The sequence below is a fragment of the Cervus elaphus genome, chromosome 4, assembly GCF_910594005.1.
Source record: "Cervus elaphus chromosome 4, mCerEla1.1, whole genome shotgun sequence".
Taxonomy (NCBI): Eukaryota; Metazoa; Chordata; class Mammalia; order Artiodactyla; family Cervidae; genus Cervus; species Cervus elaphus.
In genome coordinates this window covers 47711944-47732850 of record NC_057818.1, presented here as the reverse complement: position 1 = coordinate 47732850, position 20907 = coordinate 47711944, and the positions used below count along the sequence as shown (strand labels likewise).

Below are 20907 nucleotides of genomic sequence, written 5' to 3'. Positions count from 1 at the left end.
CTTTCCATGTTTATCCATAACATTTGACTTTGGAATATCAGAAAACTCAAATTATGAATATGAGTATCCTTTTTTATTTAAACTCATGAGTAACTCACCTTCAGAGAATTCATAGTTTAAAAAGGCTAGATTAATATAAGTGCAGAATTACTTTCCATCATATTTCAATCTTTGCTAGACAGTGATTCATATGAAAGCTCAACCCTAAAAGGTAGGGTTCTCTTGTTCAGCATCATTGTCTTGTTCAGTATCATTTGAGCTCTACCATTTACTGTCTGGGTGTTTCTTTGGGAAAGTTACTTAACCCCAGTTTGTTTTAGTTTCCTCCTTAATAATACATTGATATCACATATGTCATCATAGTTTTCTGCAGTTTAAAGGAGTAAATACATATAAAGCCTACAGAAATGTGTACTACATAGTTAATGCTTAGTAAATGTTACCTTTTATAGTAAAGATTACTTTTAGTTTGTGTTTTAATCATACTACAGAATTCAAAAGAGAAGGAGACTTTACAAATACAGTGAGAGTGAAGTGTTAGTTATTCAGTCGTGTCTGACTCTTTGCAACCCCATGGACAATAGCTTTCCAGGCTCCTCTGTCCATGGAATTCTCCAGGCATGAATACTGGACTGGGTTGCCATTCCCTTCTCTGGGGGATCTTCCCAACCCAGGGATCAAACCCAGATCTTCCACATTGCAGGCAGATTCTTTACCATCAGGGCCACCAGAGACAAATACAGTATACAAGGTAAATCTTTCATTACTTTTACTAAGTGTCAGATAAATCATTTTGGAACAAAACATTCTAATATAATTAATGTGCAATTATACTTTGTTCTGACTCAAAATTCTTACTAAAAGGGAACCCTAAGGGGAGAAAAGTATTTTGCTCTTAAAAATAAAGCTGCTTTCGAACATTTTTGTATAAGTTTTTACATGAACATAAATTTCCATTTCTCTGGTATAAACATTTAAGAGAGTTGTTTTAAATGAATGCTTCTCTTACAAGAAATGGACAAATCATTTTCCAAAGTGGCTTTTTCATTTTATATTTCCACCAGGAACATGAGTGACCCAGTTTTCTCTGTAGCTCTACCAGCATTTGACTTTTTCACCACTTTTTATCTTAGTCATTCTGATAGGTGTGTAGTGATAATCCCTTTGTGGTTGTAATTTCAATTTCCCTAGTGGCTCATTATGATGTGCTTTTTTGCCATCTCTACCCATTGTGGTGATATGACTTTGTCTTATACTCCTTCATTTTTTAGTTGTATATTTTTTTAAAAAACTGTTTGGATTGTGAGCGTGCTTTCTTTATTCTAGATGATACTAGTCATTTGTTGGCTATGTAGTTTGCAAAAAATTTTCCCAGTGCATACCTTATCTTTTCATACTTTTAGCAAGGTCTTTTGATGAGCAAAAGACCTTTTGATAAGCAGACCTTTTGATAAGGTCTGGCTTATTACTTTTTACTTTTAGGGATCTTGGTTTTGGTGTCAAATCTAAGGACTGCTTGTCTAGCTCCAAATCTCAGAGACCTTCTTTTATGTTTTCTTAAAGTTTTCATAGTTTTATGTTTTGCAGTTAAGTGATCCATTTTAAGTTAATATTTGCATATATTATAAACTTTAGCTTCATGTTCTTGTTTGTTTTGGCTTATGGGTGTCCAGTTGTGTAGTGGGAATTCCTAATAATGTACTTTCACAGCCTTGAAAAATCACAGCCACCTGGAAACACAGTATATATTAAGAAACTGTGTTAATGATTCTCTCTCGTGTTTTTCTTAAGAATAATCGCCTTGTTACAAACTCCAAAGTCAGACCCAGAAGGGAGTAAGACTGGGATCATGAAAGCATGAACCTTGGAACATTGGATTGGCACCAGGCATGATTGCTGCCTAATTACTTGCTAATTGTTACCAAGATGAGCCCAGAAGGGAATGGCCTGGGGTAAAAACAAAGAGATCTGGACTATGTCAGTGTAGTCCATGACATTTAGGAGTACGTGATTAAGACAGTGTGTGTCTTGAGAAACATAAGATCTGAGAAAGTCTTATAATCTGCAATTAGGAATAAAAGCTGGACTCAGAGTGGACTCTGCACCTCAGTCCAATAGAGGCTGCAGGTCCCCTGACCCATTGCACCAGATTTCGTGTTCTGTCTTCATTCTCATCACTTGCTCCCGGACCATTAGGACAACAGTTGGCACCCAACGTGGGGCTAGAGTGAAAGACTGCTACCAGAGAAAGAAACTACAGTGATGCAGGACCTGGGACGGTTGAGAGGCCTCTGAAAATACCCGCTGGTAAGTCATTCAGGCATTTAATCAGGGTTAAAATGGGAAATGTTGAGAGTGCAGAACACTGTCGCCCGTATATTTATTTATTAAGACAGCTCTTGAAAGCAGAAGGAGCTTCTGTTAGTGAAGGGTGATTATTAGAATTGTTGCAAGCAGTGGATAAATATTGCTGCTGGTTCCCATCAATAGGGACCTTAGATTTGGAAGTCTGGGAAAAGGTTGGAGCCGAGTTAAAGAACATGCAAAAGAACTCCGCTCCCTGTTTCTATTTGGAGTATGTGGCTGTTAATTAAGTCAGTACTGGAACCTTTGCAGACTTCTGATTCTTTTGATGAAGGTGATGATGACTCTTGAAAAAGATGATGAGGGATTTTTTTCCTCCGCCTCCTTCCCCTTTTCTTCACCACCCACCTGCCTTTGCAGGGAACATCTTCAGTCCAGAGTCTATGCCCACTCCTCATCTTTCATCCATACAGAAAGGAATTTTCCCAGCACAACGGGAAGGAGATTTGAAGGCTTTTCATACTGCCTTTCCCGTGACTATTCATGAGAGCTCCTGGTGTCAATCCTAACAACCCTAATGGAATCTACGAGGTTATTCATGAATCTTTTCCTTTTAAAATCCTAAAGGAATTAAAAGAAACGGTACAAAATTATGGTGTAAATTCTCCATTCAAGGTGGGAATAATTCAGGGTGTGGCAGAGGGCAATTGCCTCATTCCAGCAGATTGGTCGACATTAGCCAAAACAGTGTTAGACCCAGGGGAATTTCTTCAATTTAGTACTTGGTGGCAGGATCATGCTGAGACTCTGGCTACACATAATCAGACTCATAGTATCCCTATTTTGTTGGAATAACTTATGGGAATAGGTCCACAGGGGAGAGTGCAAGATCAAATACGTATGAATGATCAAGCTATAGAACGACTGCGAAGGTGTTGCTTTAGGGCCTGGGAAAAAATAGAGTCAAAAAGCCAGACTTCTGTTTCCTTTCAAAAAATTCTCCAGGGGCCTAAGGAGTCCTATACTGAATTTATTGCCTGATTACAAGAAGCAATCCAAGGGCAAGTTACAAATGCCGAGGTGGCAGATGTCATATTACAATTGTTGGCTTATGATAATGCTAACACTGATTACAAGAAAGTAATGAACCCTTTTAAAGGAAATGCTAGTTCGAATGATTATGTTAAGCTATGCCAGGGAGTGGGAACCAAATCCTTTAAAGCTGATTTATTAGCTCAGGCTATGACTGGATTACGAGTTTCTAAATTCCCCCAGGACTTGTTTTAATTGTGGGAAACCTAGACATACAAGAGTTGAATGTAAGTTCAAAAAGAACTTTCAAAAAGGTAATTCACAAAAGGGGAATGTCCCTGGCCTCTGCCCAGAATGTAAAAAAGGAAATCATTGGGCAAATCAATGGCATTCTAAATTTCATAAGGATGGCTCCCCACTTTCGGGAAATGGCCTCTAGGGCAAGCTCCCAACCCTGACAAACAAGGGAGCCTATCCTGTTCAGACTCCACAAATGTCTCCCAACTACTCCTGTCAGCAACAACAGTCAGAATTACCATGCCATGTCAGGGAATTATCCCCAGCAACCCAAGGAAACACAGCCCTTGATATAAGTAGTAGTCAGGATTTTATTGTTACTCCTGGAGAGACATCAGCTATTATTTCAACAGGAATATTTGGACCGCTTCCACAGGGGACAATTGGATTATTATTAGGAATATTGGAGACGATTTCCCAGGGAGTTCAAATTCATACTGGAGTTATAGACAATGATTATGAAGGAGAATTGAAGGTTATGGTCTCTAGCACTCTTACCTGTAAGGTTTCTAAAGGGGGTAGAATTGCTCAGCTTTTAATTCTACCTTATGTGGGTATAGGACATTCAAACAAAAAGCGGGGCTCCAGGGGATTTGGAAGCACAGGCCAGGCTGTTATTTTTCTCACTGAAAAGATTTTGGAATCCAAACCCACTTGTCAAGTCAATATAAGTGACAAAAACTTTCAAGGTTTAATAGATACTGGAGCCAATGTTTCTATCATCTGCTCTCAACATTGGCCTAAAGCATGGCCAACTAGGCCTGCTCCAGTATCTATTGTAGGTCTGGGACAGGCATAAGGACTAAAAGTGCAATGATATTGTCTTATTCAGGGCCTGATAAACAACCAGCTACTATCTAACCTTATATTGCTGATATACCTATCAATCTATGGGGTCGTGATCTCTTGGAACAGCGGCATGCTGAGATACATATTGCTCCAAATCAATATAGTGAGGTCAGTCGCCAAATTATGTTCAATCAAGGTTATATACCAGGATTGGGACTGGGCAAAAATCAACAAGGAAGAATTTATCCTTTGGCTGCTCAAGATTTTAAGCTGCCCCCTTTTCAGTAGTGGCCACTGCTCATGTTAATCTTTCTCCACCTACACCCATACCTCTTAATTGGAAAACTGATCAACCTGTGTGGATAGAGCAGTGGCCCCTAAAACAAGAAAAATTGGAGGCTTTACATGAATTAGTTAATGAACAACTTAACAAGGGACATATTATTGAGTCCTTTATCCTTTGGAATTCTCCAGTGTTCATTATACAAAAGAAATCTGGTAAATGGAGGATGCTGACTGATCTGAGAACTGTTAATGCTGTTATTATTCCAATGGGTGCTTTACAGCCTGGCCTACCTAATCCTAGTATGATTGCAAAAAATTGGCATTTGTTTGTTATTGACCTCAAAGACTGTTTTTTCACTATTCCTTTATACCCTGATGATCAATCTAGATTTGCCTTTTCAGTTCCTTCCATTAATTTAAAAGAGCCACATAAAAGATTTCAATGGATTGTATTACCTCAAGGTATGCTTAATAGTCCCACTATTTGTCGAAATTTTGTAGCCAAGGCTTTACACCCAGTGCCGCAGCAATTCCCTCATGTATATATCATTCATTATATGGATGATATACTATGTGCCTTACCTTAAATTGATAACCTGCAGGAATTGTTTTTAAAGCTAAAGGAATGCTTGGAATGTGCTGACTTGTATATAGCTCCTGATAAATTACAATACACTGAACCTTTTCAGTACTTAGGAAATATTAGTCACCTGTACTACAATCAAACCACAAAAGCTACAAGTATGCAGAGACTCAATTAAAACTCTAAATGACTTACAAAAATTACTAGGAGATATTAACTGGATTCGACCTAATTTAGGGATTCCAACTTGTTCTTTATCCCATTTATTCTCTCTATTAAGAGGAAATCCAGAGCTTAATAGCTCCTGACAGCTAACTCCTGAGGCTGAGAAAGAACTAACAATTATAGAACAAGCTGTACAAAACTGCCAAATAGACAGAATAGACCCTTTAGAGCCTTTCCAGTTGTTTGTCTTTCCTACCCCTTATTCCCCTACTGGGTTGATTATGCAAACTCCTTTAATACTTGAATGGATATTCTTAGCTAATTCACAAACAAAATGTTACCCCTTATTTAGATATGATAGCCATTATATAATTCTAAAAGGAAGAGAGTGTATTCAGCAGCTTACTGGACATGATCCCTGCCTTATTTGCACTACACTAACCTCCAAAGAATTAAAACATTTCTCTTCAAAATTCATTATCTTGGCAACTAGCTTTAGCTGACTATGTTGGACAAATTGACAACCACTATCCTGACTTGCCTATCTTGCAGTTTTTAAAACAAACAAGATGGATTTTGCCTAGAATTACTAGTGTCAACCCTGTTCCATATGCTCCTCTCATTTTTACAGATGGCACACTAGCCAAGGAAAAGCAGGATATACAGGTGCATTTATGCTAGTTATTGAAACACCTGAATATTCTGCACAATAAGCAGAAATTCTGACTGTTACGCATGCATTACAAAATATTCCCCTAGCAGTTAATATCTTATCTGATTCTCAATATTCTGTACTTGTCACTAAACATATAGAAACAGCAACTATTAAGGATACTATCCCATCCACACTGTATACACTTTTTACAAATTTACAACAGGTGGTTAGACACTGACAGTTTCCATTCTACATTTCTCATATTTGGGCTAGTACTAATTTACCAGGGCCTTTAACAGAAAAAAATGCTCAAGCCGATGCCCTTTTATGTGCAGTCTTTACAGAGGCATCAGCCTTTTATGACCTGACACATTGTAATTCAAAATGTTTAAAAACCAAGTTTCATGTCACTTTGGCTCAAGCTTAACATTCTGCAGACTTGTCCTACATGTCAGATGGTTGTGATAACCACCTCTCCAACAGAAGCTGGGGGAGTTAATCCCTGTGGCCTGAAGCCAAATCAGATCTGGCAGAAGAACATAACTCAGATTCCATCCTCTGGAAAGCTTGCTTATGTGCATGTCATGGTTGATATTAACTCAAAATTTATCTGGGCAACTGCTTGCTCTGGAGAATCTACAAGGCATGTTATTTCACATTTGCGTAGCTACTTTGCTACTATGGGCCTTGCACAAAATATAAAAACAAACAATGGCCTGGCTTACACTAGTTCTGCTTTTAGGGATTTTTTAAAGGCTTAGTCTATAAAATACCATACAGGAATCCCCTATAATCCCCAAGGACAAGCTATTGTAGAATGAGTTATAATATCTCTTAAAGAAATGTTACAAAAACAAAAAGGGGGAGATGGAATGTCACTTCTCCCACAGCAAAAGTTATATAAAGCATTATTCACTGTAAATTTTTTGCTTTAAGATAATGATTTCACTGCAGCAGAATGACATTTTACAAAGGAACAAAAAGAAATTTTCCCCAAACTAGCTGTTTGGTGGTATGATCCAGTAATGCACTCATGGCATAGGGGAATCTGATAACCTGGGGAAGGGGTTTCACTTGTGTTTCGCCAGGTGATTCAGAAACACCTGTTTGGATTCCCTCGCGTCATCTGAAACCATATCATGAGTGAACTCCCATAGAAGAGATGCTTCGCATGGGACGTAGAGTCCCCCGGTAATGAGTTTTAAGGGTCTGAGTCTGAAACAAACGTAACGATTCCCCTCCCGCCGCCAAATTGGAACAAGATCCCCACTTGGGGACAAGCTAAAAGATTAACACAGAAATCAGAGATCTTAGAAAACAAAGGGAAAACTGTCGCTTCTAACAATCTGGCTGTTGCCATGTTTGCTCCTATTACCACCACAGTGAGTATACACTTAGCAACAGCTGGATCTAAAAATTATACTTATTGGGCATACATACCTAACCCTCCATTACTAAAACCCATTGACTGGGGGAATTCTATGATCCCCACTTACATTAATGATTCTTCCTGGATACCAGGACCTGAAGATACACACCTTCCTCTTTCTAAACAAGAGGAAGGGACTCCCTTCAGTGTTACTTATAGGTATGAATCTTGGCCAATTTGTGTAGGACCAGCTACAGGATGTCTTAAATTATCTATGCATGCCTGGCTGTCCACTAATTCTTTTTTTTTTTTTTCCACTAATTCTTTAAATAGCAACTATACTAAGGTTCAGTTACATCTTCTCTCTGGTCTGAGTTTTGCTCATAACAACTCAGAACCCAATAATGACACCAAATCAGACAGGCCTTTATGCAAGCATCACAAGCTGTGGACTGAAAAACAAGATTGTATTAAGTGGGATAATTGCCATAGGACTGAGGGAGTAATTTTGATTAAGGGTTCCTATGAAATTGTATGGGACTGGTCCTCTAAGGAATCAGTGAGTCAGTTGGTTCAGTCGCTCAGTCGTGTCCGACTCTTTGCGATCCCATAGACTGCAGCACGCCAGGCCTCCCTGTCCATCACCAACTCCCAGAGTTTACTCAAACTCATGTCCATTGAGTCGGTGATGCCATCCAACCATCTCATCCTCTGTCGTCCCCTTCTCCTGCCTTCAGTCTTTCCCAGTATCAGGGTCTTTTCAAATGAGTCAGTTCTTTGCATCAGGTGGCCAAAGTATTGGAGTTTCAGCTTCAACATCAGTCCTTCCAATGAACACTCAGGACTGATCTCCTTTAGGATGGACTGGTTGGATCTTCTTGCAGTCCAAGGGTCTCTGAAGAGTCTTTTCCAACAGCACAGTTCAAAAGCATCAATTCTTCTGCGCTCCACTTTCTTTATAGTCCAACTCTCACATCCGTACATAACTACTGGAAAAACCATAGCCTTGACTAGACAGACCTTTGTTGGCAAACTAATGTCTCTGCTTTTTAATACCCCTAAGGGGTATGCAGTCTCTAATTGCTCTCATCAAAATCAGTTCTGCAATCCTCACAAAAGGCTGCGTTGGCAGGTGTATAGAGTCTTTGACCATACTAATATTACCACTAATTCAGATCATCCAATTATATGGCATGGTAATGGCACATCACCTCCCCTCCCACAACTGGATCAAGGAAGAAGGCAAGGAGAGATTTGGAAATTGGCTTTAAGTCTTAAAAAATTCCAAATTTGGGATGGACATTATTCCAATAAAACTATTCATTGACATTTAATACCAGTACAGACTGGACATTTTATATTCAGGTTTGCATGAGAGATCCTTATGTACCCTTGAAAGGAACAATTTCTATCAATGAAAGTGTACAAGAACTTTCTTGCCAGGATTGCAAATTATATACTTGCTTAAATTCTTCACTTTATAATTCTAATCACTCATTTGTTATATTAAGAAGGAGATTGGGAATATGGCTTCCAGTAAGTCAATTCAGACCTTGGGAAGACTCCCCTGAAACACACGCTCTTTTAAAGGTAATAAAGAAAGTACTACAGTGTTCCAAAAGGTTTATTGGACTCTTTATAGTAGCTATTGTGGGAATTATTGCTATAGCCACGACCATAGCAGTAGCTGGGATGGCACTGCATGAAACTATACAAACGACTACATTTGTACAGCAGTGGCGCCAAAATGCAAGTTCTGCCTGGGGAAATCAAACCCACATAGACCAAGAAATTAATGAACGATTGACTGATTTAGAAAATGCAGTTCTCCTACTAGGGGACGAAGTACAAAATTTAAAATTACAAATTCATCTTAAGTGTGATAGGAATATCTCTTCATTTTGTGTCATACCTCATAAGTATAATCAAAGTGCATATACTTGGTATCAATTATCTAAACATTTGAGAGGACCCATTCGTAATAATCTATCCTTATATATTTCCCAATTACAGGCTACTATTTCTAATATGCAGAATGCTCACTTATAATTACTCCCGGAAACTGATTTATTTGAAGAAATTGAGGAAAGCTTACATATACTTAACGCCATGATGTGGATTAAAACTTTAGGAGGAAGATTGCTGGTACTATAATATCAGGATGTATATTTTTAACTGTTTTGTGTCTAGTCCTCAGATGCATGAGAGAAACTATCGGAGAACTGATGAAGAAAGAAGTTGCTTTGATGGCATATCTACTCCTGCAAAAACAAAAAGGGAGAGATGTAGTGGGAATTCCTAATGTACTTTCACAGCTTTGAGAAATTTCACAGAAACAGCACCTGGAAACACAGCATGTTAGAAACTGTGTTAATGATTATCTTTCATGTTTTAAGAATAATTGCCTTGTTATAAACCCCAAGGCCAGACCCAGAAGGGAGTATGACTAGGTTCATGAAAGCATGGACCTTGGAACACCAGCTCAGCTCCAGGCATGAACGCTGCCTATGTACTTGCTAACTGTTCCTAAGACTAGCCCAGAAGGGAACAGCCTGGGGTAAACACAAGGAGATCTGGACTATGTCAGTGTAGTCCATGACATTTAGGAGTACATGATTAACACAGCATGTGTCTTGAGAAAGATAAGATGTGAGAAAGTCTTACAGTCTGCAATTAGGAATAAAAGCTGGACTCAGAGTGGACTCTGCACCTCAGTCCAATAGAGGCTGCAGGTCCCCTGACGCATTGCACCAGATTTCGTGTTCTGTCTTCATTCTCATTGCTTGCTCCCGGACCATTAGGACTACACAGTTGTTCTAGTACTATTTGTTATATAAAGGCTATCTTTATTAAATTGATTTTGTGCCTTCATATTTGTTTTATGTCTCCTTCTGGATTGTCTATTCCTTTCTCTCGATCTATGTGCCCATCCCTCTGCCAATACCACCCTGTCTTGTTTATTGTCATTCTATATGATGTCAATATTGGGTAGGGTGACTCATCCTCATCCCACTTTACCTTTTTAAAATTGACTTAACTATTCTAGGTCTTTTCATATAAATTCTGGAATAAACTAACCTATATCTACCAAAAAAAAAAAGTTGCTGAGTTTTAATAGAATTTCAATTTGGTGATAATTGATGTCATTACTACCTGAGTCTTCCAATCCATGAACATGTCTCTCCATTTTTAGGTCTTTATTGTAGGTTTAATTGTGTTCCCCAAAATATTCAAATCTTAATTCTCAGTACCAGTAAACACAACCTTATTTGGAAATAGAGACTTTGCAGATACAATCAAATTAAGGTGCGATTGTACTGGATTAGAGTAGGCACAACTCTAATGACCAGTATCCTTATAAGAGGCAAGTGTGACCACAGACACATAGGGAAAGCCATGTGGAATGAAAAGCAAGGTTGGAATGATGCATCTATAAGACAAGGAACACCTGGGATTACTAATACCTATCAGAAGCTGGAAGGGGCAAGAAAGAATCATCCCCCAGGATCTTTAGAGAAAGCATGGCCCTGCCAATACTTTGATTTTAGACTGTGTGAAAATAAAGTTTAGTTGTTTTAAACTAAATTTGTGGTAATTTGTTATGGAGCCCTAGATAACTAATATAGTCATTGATTTCTCTTATTAGGACTTGCAATTTTGGGCATACTCATCTCATACATGTAAGTGTATAAGTGTTTCATTTTCTTTGGAAAAGTTATAAATGGTGTTTTTGTTTTTACCTATTCATCGCTAGTACATACAAATTGTGTGTGTACATATATGTAATACAAATCAATATACAAATTATTAATATAATTAGTTCTACAGCAAAGTCATAGATTATAATATCAATAAAATTTGTATATGGATTACAAATAATTTGTATATTGATCTTGTAATCTATGATCTTGCTGCAGAACTGATTAATTAATTATTAAAAGCTTGTTTTTTTAGTACATTCCTTGGAATTTTCTACATAGACAAATCATGTTGGCTGTAAGTGGGGACAGTTTTTTTTCTTTTAGTCTATATGCCTTTTTTCTTTTCTTGCCTTATTTTGGTGGCTGTTACTTCCAGTGCTGTGTTGAGTAAAAAGTGGTGCAAGCATAGGAGGAAACATTCGATCTTTCACCATTAAGTATTATGTTAGCTATAGGTTTTGTGTAAGTGATCTTTTTTAAATAGAAGGAATTCCCCTCTATTCCTAACTTCCTGAGGTATTATGTTTTTTAAATCATGAATGGATGTTGGATATTATCAAATGCTTTTTCTGCAGCAATTGAACTTTTTCTGAGGCAGTTAATCATAGTATTTTTCCTCTTCAACCTGTTAATATGGTGGATTATACTGATTTTTTAAAATGCCAAACCTGTCTTATATACCTATAATAAATCTCACTCAGTCATGTTGTATAACTTCCTTGCTGTATTTGATTTGCTAACATTTTGTTGATGATTTTTGTGTCAAAAATTATGAGTTTTTCCCCTGGTCTTTGTCTCATTTGGGAATCAGTGTAATAATGGCCTCATAAAATGTGTTGGGAAGTGTTCTTTATATTTTCTGGAAGAAGTTGTGTAAAATTTGTGTTCATTCTTCAAATGTTTTTGAAAAACATTTCAGTGAAGTCACCTGGGCCCAGGGATTTCTTTTGGGGGAGCTTTACGATACAAATTCAATTTCTTTAATGGTTATTTGGGATAGCTTTCATTTTAGTTGAGATTTAGTAGTCTGTGGGGTTTTGTCTTTGTTTTGGGGTGTTTTTGTTTGTGTTTTGTTTTTTCCCTGCCACGTGGCTTGCAGGATCTGTTTCCTAACCAGCAATTGAATCTAGGCCATGGCAGTGAAGGCACCAAATCCTAGCCAGTAGACCTTTTCCTGTTTGTGTGTTTTGAGAAATTTAGTACAATTAGTTCTACACTTGAAATTTTTCAACACTACTACCCTAATAAAATTTTTGAAGATCATTCTGTGAGGCTGGTAGCATAGCCCTAGTTTCAAAGTCAAACAGGAGCAGATAATAATAGATTTTTGCTGTAAATGATAATAAATACTCTAGGTAAAATATAAATAACATCTAACATACAGTTAAAAGAATACAAAGGAATGCCACTTTCCAGAATGTCTAAGATTTATCTTTTCTAGATTAATTCCAGAGTTTAGGAATTATCTTTCCAAGAAACATTTATGATGGAAAAATGACTTGACACAGCCTCAAGTCATTTTCAATATCTTAATGTGTGGTTTTGGAATATGATATGTTTTTCAAGCTTCTTTGAGGGTGACCCAAATAAAGAAATACATTTTACAGGTTATTTCCAGTATGAAAAAAAATTTAAATTAATATTTCAAATAATACTTTCTTGGAGAAGTTCATTGAAACCACATTTGATTGAATGCTTAATACTTAGATGCACACAATTAAAAACAATTCTGGTATACAAAAAATAATCTGAGAAATTTTTTCTTTTTTTTGATAAATTTTGTTAAATGATTTCGGAGTTTTTTCATCATGAAATTTGGGGGTTTTTTCCTTGAAGTTCAGTTCAGTTGCTCAGTCATGTCCAACTCTTTGTGACCCCATGAATCGCAGCACACCAGGCCTCCCTGTCCATCACCAACTCCCAGAGTTTACCCAAACTCATGTCCATCAAGTCGGTGATGCCATCCAACCATCTCATCCTCTGTCATCCCCTTCTCCTCCTGCCCCCAATCCCTCCCAGTGTCAGGGTCTTTTCCAATGAGTCAACTCTTCACATGAGGTGGCCAAAGTATTGGAGTTTCAGCTTCAGCATCAGTCCTTCCAATGAATACCCAGGACTGATCTCCTATAGGATGGACTGGTTGGATCTCCTTGCAGCCCAAGGGACTTTCAAGAGTCTTCTCCAACACCACAGTTCAAAAGCATCAATTCTTCGGCACTCAGCTTTCTTCATAGTCCAACTCTCACATCCATACATGACCAGTGGAAAAACCTTGAGGTAGGAATTCTTTATTTTCTTTTTAGATATAATTGACATAAGTGCTATTTTAGTTTCAGGTATATAACATGTTTATTCAATACTTGCATATATTTCAAAATGATCACCAAACTAAGTCTAGTTAACATCTGTCACTAGATGGAGAAATTGTGGGAAAAGGGAACCCTCCTATACTATTGGTGGGATGTAAATTGGTGCAGCCATTAGAGAGAGCAGTATGGTGGTTTGTTAAAAAGAACTAAAAATAGAGCTACCATATGATCCAGCAATCCCATTCCTGGGCATATATCCCAAGAAAGCTCTAATTCAAAAAGATACATGCATCTCAATGTTCAGAGCAGAAATGTTTACAATAACCAAGACATGGAAGCAACCTAAATGTTCACTGACAGATGAATACATAAAGAAGATGTGGTACATGTATACAATGGAATACAACTCAGTCATAAAAAGAGATGACAATGCCATTTGCAGCAACATTGATGGACCCAAAAATTATTATAATAAGTAGGTCAGAAAGAGAAAGACAAATACTATGTGATATCTCTTATACATGGAATCTAAAATATGACACAAATGATATACAAACCAAACAGACTCAGAGAGAATAGATTTGTGGTTACCAAGGGGGAGGGGGATAGAGGAGGGATGGAGTGGGAGTTTGGGATTAGCAGATGCAAACTATTATATATAGAGTGGATAAACAAAATGGTCCTTCTGTACAGCAAAGGGAACTATATTCAATATCCTGTAATAGGGAATTATCCGGCACTCCAGTGGTTAGGATTCCATGCTTCTGCTGCAGGGGCACAGGTTTGAGTCCTGGTTGTGGAACTAAGATCTGGCAAGCTGCACGGTGCAGCCAAAAAATAACAATATCCAGTAATAAGACATAATGGAAAAGAATATGAGAAAGAATATATGTAGACATATAATTAGGACTTCCCTGGTGGTTCAGATGGTAAAGAATCTGCCTGCGATGCAGGAGACCTGGGTTCAATCCCTGGGTCAGGCGTATTCCCTGGAGAAGGGAATGGCAACCCACTCCAGTATTCTTGTCTGGGAAATCCCATGGATAGAGGATCCCAGCAGGCTATAGTCCATGGGATCATACAGAGTTGGGCATGATTGAGCAACTAACAAGACAGAAAGAAGATACATATAACTGAATCACTATTGTACAGCAGAAATCAACATAACGTTTTAAATCAACTATACTTAAAACTTTTTAAAAAAATCATAAAAATTAATTGCCTAATTATCCAACTTAAAATGTGGGGGGAAAATGGCAATAAACCAAAAGAAAGTACAAACAAGGGACTAATAAAGATAAGAATAAAAAATAAACCTATATACTGGAGATTAACAAGGTCCCAAATAGGTCTTTGTGTTATCATATACCAAAAACTATGTTAATCAAGAAATCAATCCTGAATATTTATTAGAAGGACTGATGCTGAAGCTGAAGCTCCAATACTTTGGCCACCTGATGTGAACAGCTGAATCATTAGAAAAGACCCTGATGCTGGGAAAGATTGAAGGCAGGAGGAGAAGGGGACGACAGAGGATGAGATGGTTGGATGTCATCACTGACTCAATGGACATGAGTTTGAGTAAACTCCAGGAGATGCTGAAGGATAGGGAAGCCTGGAGTACTGCAGTCCATGGGGTCACAAAGAGTTGGACACGACTGAGCGACTGAACAACAACAATCAAAATCTTGCACATATTACAGGAAATAATAAATTAATCAACAGATTGAATAAAGACCCTCCCCTATCAGTTCCATACATATATGTTAATCTAATTTATGACTGTCAGTAAGAAGGGAAATGATGGCCTTTTCATGTTCTGGAACAATTGGTGTACACACACACACATAAATTATACCTTTATCTTTCAGAAACAGATTGATTCCAAAAGATTTTATAACAACCAAAAGCGTGGAAGGCAAAACTATAAACCTTTAAGAAGGTAACGTAGGAGACTAAATTTAAGACCTTGGTGTAAGATACTGATTTCTTAAAACACACAAAAAAGAACAAGTCTTAAAAAATTTTTAAATAAATGTGACATTAGAGAACTTCCACTTATTAAAAGATTCCCTAGAGAATGAAAAGACAAGCTTTCAATACATATGACTAACACAAGATAAACATCCAGAATATTTTTAATAAAATTCTATAAAACAATTTAAGAAAAAAAAGAGCACATAACTTTAATATGCATTTCATATTAGACAAATGGCCTGTAAATATTTCCAGATAAAACCTTAACCTTAATTAGAGAAATGCAAAGTAAAACCAAAATGAGATTTCATCTCATATCCATCTACCAGATTGACCTAAACTTAAAATTCTGACAATTTCAAATGTTAGTAAGGAATAAAAGTTGAAAAATCTCCTTTGGAAAATACTGCACTGTCTAGTAAAGGTGATAATATTTGCATGTTCCAAATACCCTATGTTCAGTGATACAACATTCATAATATACATCCTAGAACAAAGGCTGGCAAACTATAGCCAGGCCCCACCCCCCCCAGCTAAATCCTGCCACTGCCTGTTTCTGTAAATAAAGTTTTATTGGAACGCAGTTACACTCATTCTTTTTTTTTTTAGTTCTACCACTTTATTGCTACCAACCCATCTCCCTCCACCCTCGTGCACACATGCTCAGTCATGTAATCCCATGGACTTCAGCCCGCCAGACTCCTCTGTCCATGGACTTTTCCAGGCAAGAATACTGGAGTGGGTTGCCATTTCCTTCTCCCATTGATTTTTATACATATAATTTTTATCTATTTTTGGATGTGCTGGGTCTTCATTGCTGTGCAGACTTTTCTCTAGTTGTAGTGAGCAGGGGCTGCTCTCTAGCTGCGGTGCACAAGCTTCTCATGGAGTGGCTTCTCTTGTGGAGCACAGACTCTAGGGTGCACAGGCTTCATTGCTGCACATGGACTCGGTAGTTGTCCTTTATTGTGCTCATCTTTGCATGAAATGTTCCCTTGGTATCTCTAATTTTCTTGAAGAGATCGCTAGTCTTTCCCATTCTATTGTTTTCCTCTATTTCTTTGCATTGATCACTGAGGTAGGCTTACTTATTTCTCCTTGCTATTCTTTGGAACTCTGCATTCAAATGGGTATATCTTTCCTTTTCTCCTTTGCTGTTAGCTTCTCTTCTTTTCTCAGCTATTTGTAAGGCCTCCTCAGACAACCATTTTGCCTTTCTGCATTTCTTTTTCTTGGGGATGGTCTCGATCACTGCCTCCTGTACAATGTCATGAACTTCCATCCTTAGTTCTTCACGCATTCTGTCTATCAGATCTAATCCCTTGAATCTATTTGTCACTTCCACTGTATAATCGTAAGGGATTTTAGGTCATACCTGAATGGTCTAGTGGTTTCCCCTACTTTCTTCAATTTAAGTCTGGATTTGGCAATAAGGAGTTCATGGTCTGTGCCACGGTCAGCTCCCTGTCTTGTTTTTGCTGACTGTATAGGGCTTCTCCATCTTTGGCTGCAAAGAATATAATCAATCTGATTTTGGTATTGACCATACGGTGATGTCTATGTGTAGAGTCTTCTCTTGTGTTGTTGGAAGAGGGTGTTTGGTATGACCAGTGTATTCTCTTGGCAAAACTGTATTAGCCTTTGCCCTGCTTCATTCCAAACTCCAAGGCCAAATTTTCCTTGGAGTCTACCACACAACTGCACTGATCTCACATGCTAGTAAAGTAACGCTCAAAATTCTCTAAGCCAGGCTTCAACAGTGCGTGAACCGAGAACTTCCAGATGTTCAAGATGGATTTAGAAAAGGCAGAGGAACCAGAGAGAGATCAAATTGCCAACATCCATTGGATCATCAAAAAAACAAGAGTTCCAGAAAAACATCTACTTCTGCTTTATTGTCTGTGCCAAAGCCTTTGACTGAGTGGATCACAACAAACTGGAAAATTCTTAATGAGATTGGAATACCAGACCACCTGACCTACCTCCTGAGAAATCTGTATGCAGGTCAGGAAACAACAGTTAGAACTGGACGTGGAACAACAGACTGGTTCCAAATCAGGAAAGGAGTACGTCAAGGCTGTATATTGTCACTCTGCTTATTTAACTTATATGCAGAGTACATCATGCAAAATGCCAGGCTGGATAAAGCACAAGCTGGAATCAAGATTGCCGGGAGAAATATCAATAACCTCAGATATGCAGATGACACCACCCTTATGGCAGAAATCGAACAAGAACTAAAGAGCCTCTTGATGAAAGTGAAAGAGGAGAGTAAAAAAGTTGGCTTAAAGCTTAACATTCAGAAAACTAAGATCATGGCATCTGGTCCTATCACTTCATGGCAAATAGATGGGGAAACAGTGGAAACTGTGACAGACTTTATTGTTTTGGGCTCCAAAATCACTGTATATGATGACTGCAGCCATGAGATTAAAAGATGCTTGCTTCTTGGAAGAAAAGCCATGACCAACCTAAACAGCATATTGAAAAGCAGAGACATTACTTTGCTAACAAAGGTCCATTTAGTCAAAGCTATGGTTTTTTCCAGCAGTCATGTATAGATGTGCGAGTTGGACTATAAAGAAAGCTGAGCGCTGAAGAATTGATGCTTTTGAACTGTGCTGTTGGAGAAGACTCTTGAGAGTCCCTTGGACTGCAAGATCAAACCAGTCAATCCTAAACGAAATCAGTCCTGAATATTCATTGGAAGGACTGATGCTTAAGCTGAAACTCCCAATACTTTGTCCACCTGATGCGAATAACTGACTCATTTGAAAAGACCCTCATGCTGGGCAAGATTGAAGGCCGGAGAAGGAGGGGATGACAGAGGATGAGACAGTTGGATGGCATCCCCAACTCAGTGAACATGAGTTTGAGTAAACTCCTGGAGCTGGTGATGGACAGGGAAGCCTGGTGTGCTGCAGTCCATGGGGTCGCAAAGAGCAGGACATGACTAAGCAACTGAACTGAACTGACGTGATATAATAGGATGCATACAGCACTGCCTCTAGTATTCTTGTCAAATATATTTAAATGTAACCTAATCATGACAAAACAAGGAAATCCAGAATGTTAGGCTCGACGTTCTAGCCTCTTCAATTCTTTAAAATGTCATTGTGAAACACAAAACAAATGAAGGGAATGCTGCTGCTGCTGTTAAGTCACTTCAGTCGTGTCCGACTCTGTGCGATCCCATAGACAGCAGCCCACCAGGCTCCGCTGTCGCTGATATTCTCCAGGCAAGAGTACTGGAGTGGATTGCCATTGCCTTCTCTGGAAGGGAATACTGCTCTACGTTAAAAAGATAGGCCCTTTTTTCACCATGTGAGAAAACAGCAAGATGGTGGCCATCTGTAAACCAGGAAGGGCTCTCAGAAGGAACAAAATCTGCCTGTATCGTGGTCTTGGACTTCCCAGCCTCCAGAACTGTGAGACATAAAAGCCGGTCCACTGCAATGTGTGATTTTGATTTAGAGTATGTATCAGTTTTTTAAATGCACATATAGGGTATCGGGGAACAACTGGGACAATGTAAAAGCAGATTATATATTAGACAATATTATGAATCAATATTAAATTTCTTATGTATATTCATGGTGTTGAATACTCATAATATTGCAGTTACAAATAGAGCAAAAAACAAACAAAAATATGTAAATAAGCACAGACAGATTAAGAGAATGGTGCAAAACGTTAAAAACTGGTGAATCTATGTAAAGGATATAGAGTGTACATCATAATATTCTTTTGCTTTTCCTATAGCTTAAATTTTTAAAAATAAAAACAGTGAAAAATAATTATAGAAATACTTGAGAACCTTAGATCACTGAATAAATGCCTGACTCATATGTACTGGTATAAACCTAATCTATTGCCAGCATTGATAAAGAGTCTTAAAGAAAATGACCCAATGCCAGGAAAAAGAATATACTTATCAGTAATGTTCATGGGCAACCACTACCACAGGGCTTTAGTTGCTGGGCTCAAGCGATAACTAATCCTTGAGGGTCTGGGCCATAACGTAAATCTGAAACTGTCAGCTAATAAACAGGGCACCTGGGGCTTATGAAAAATTATTGCCTGTATTCTTTCCCCTCTGCAGTTTCCGTCATGGTTTTTCTGGATTTTATCTTCTTCCACAAATTTAGGTTCCTTGACTCATTTCTTGCTCCAAATTCTTCATCTCCATTTTCTTTTGAATTTTAAGATTAAAATTTACATACATGAGTAATATGTTTTCCTTGTAAGGAAGAAAGAGAGATTATCAGTAATACCTAAAGTCCTCTTTGACACTCTCCCCCTTGACCGTAAGTCCTCGCTTCTTGCCTCAAAGGTTACCATTGACAGAGGGGCATATCCTTCCAAAAGTATATACTATTTTTTATATTAAATATATCATATAGTATGCTGAAAAAAGGTCCTCCTCAGCTCCTGTGACCTTTATTTCTAAAGGTCTTTAGTTTTGGGGGCATCAAAGTACCTCTGTGAATCTGATAAAGGTGCCTCTACTTTCTCTGGAAAAGAAAAATCACATCTATAAACATACAAAATGTCCTAAGTTTAATATACAATAAGAAATCCATCTACATGGAATCTATTCATCTCAGGTTAGTAATTCCTGTTTTTTTAAACAATAACCTCTTTTCTCTTACAAGCAATCATCACAACTACTCAAAAGCCAAAAGAGACAACAGACAATCAAGATGTGGCTTGAAACCTATGCATGTCTGTCCAATTTGAAACCAGAATGTGTCACCTCTTTAAAAAAAACAAACAAACCATGTTTCCTATATATCCTCTTGACAAAATTTTGGTCCACTCTGACATTCTGACCCACTCTAAGTCAGAGCAATTTGACCATCTCTATTTCACATAGCTATATTGGATCAAGCACACAGGTTCATTCACTCAACAATCTTGGTCACCAAACTTGCTACTCCACAAAATTGGGAAGAAATCAAAGTATTTGGTAAATGGTCCTAAAAATCAGATAAGCTTTATTAGTTCTTGCTCTTCTGTTCACCAAGGAGTGATGAAACGACAGCTCCATCTCTTTTGGGCTGGACGTTCACAAGTTTATGATCTTTTTTTTTTTTTTTTTTAAGAACAGGAGGTCATGAAGTAAGTGAAAACAAGCCCAGGCTTATCAACAGACCTATATCAGTTTTTTTCCTCTCTTTGAGTCAAGGTATGCTCATAGAATGGAGAAGGAAATGGCAGCCCACTCCAGTACTCTTGCCTGAAAAATTCCATGCATGGAGGAGCCTGGTAGGCAACAGTCCATGGGGTCACAAAGAGTTGGACACGACTGAGCGACTTCTCTTTCTTTCTATAGTTTCTTTTGGAGAGGTAAATGGCGACCCACTCCAGTGTTTTTGCCTGGAGAATCCCATGGACGGGGGGGGGGGGGGGGGGGCCTGGTGGGCTGTGGTCTATGGGGT

The 20907-nt window shown here is 38.1% G+C and overlaps 1 pseudogene; it reads left to right on the top strand.

Annotated features, from left to right (window-relative positions):
* The window catches only part of LOC122687439, a 44032-nt pseudogene extending 41854 nt beyond the window's left edge, over positions 1-2178 (top strand).
* The last annotated feature ends 18729 nt before the right edge of the window (positions 2179-20907 follow it).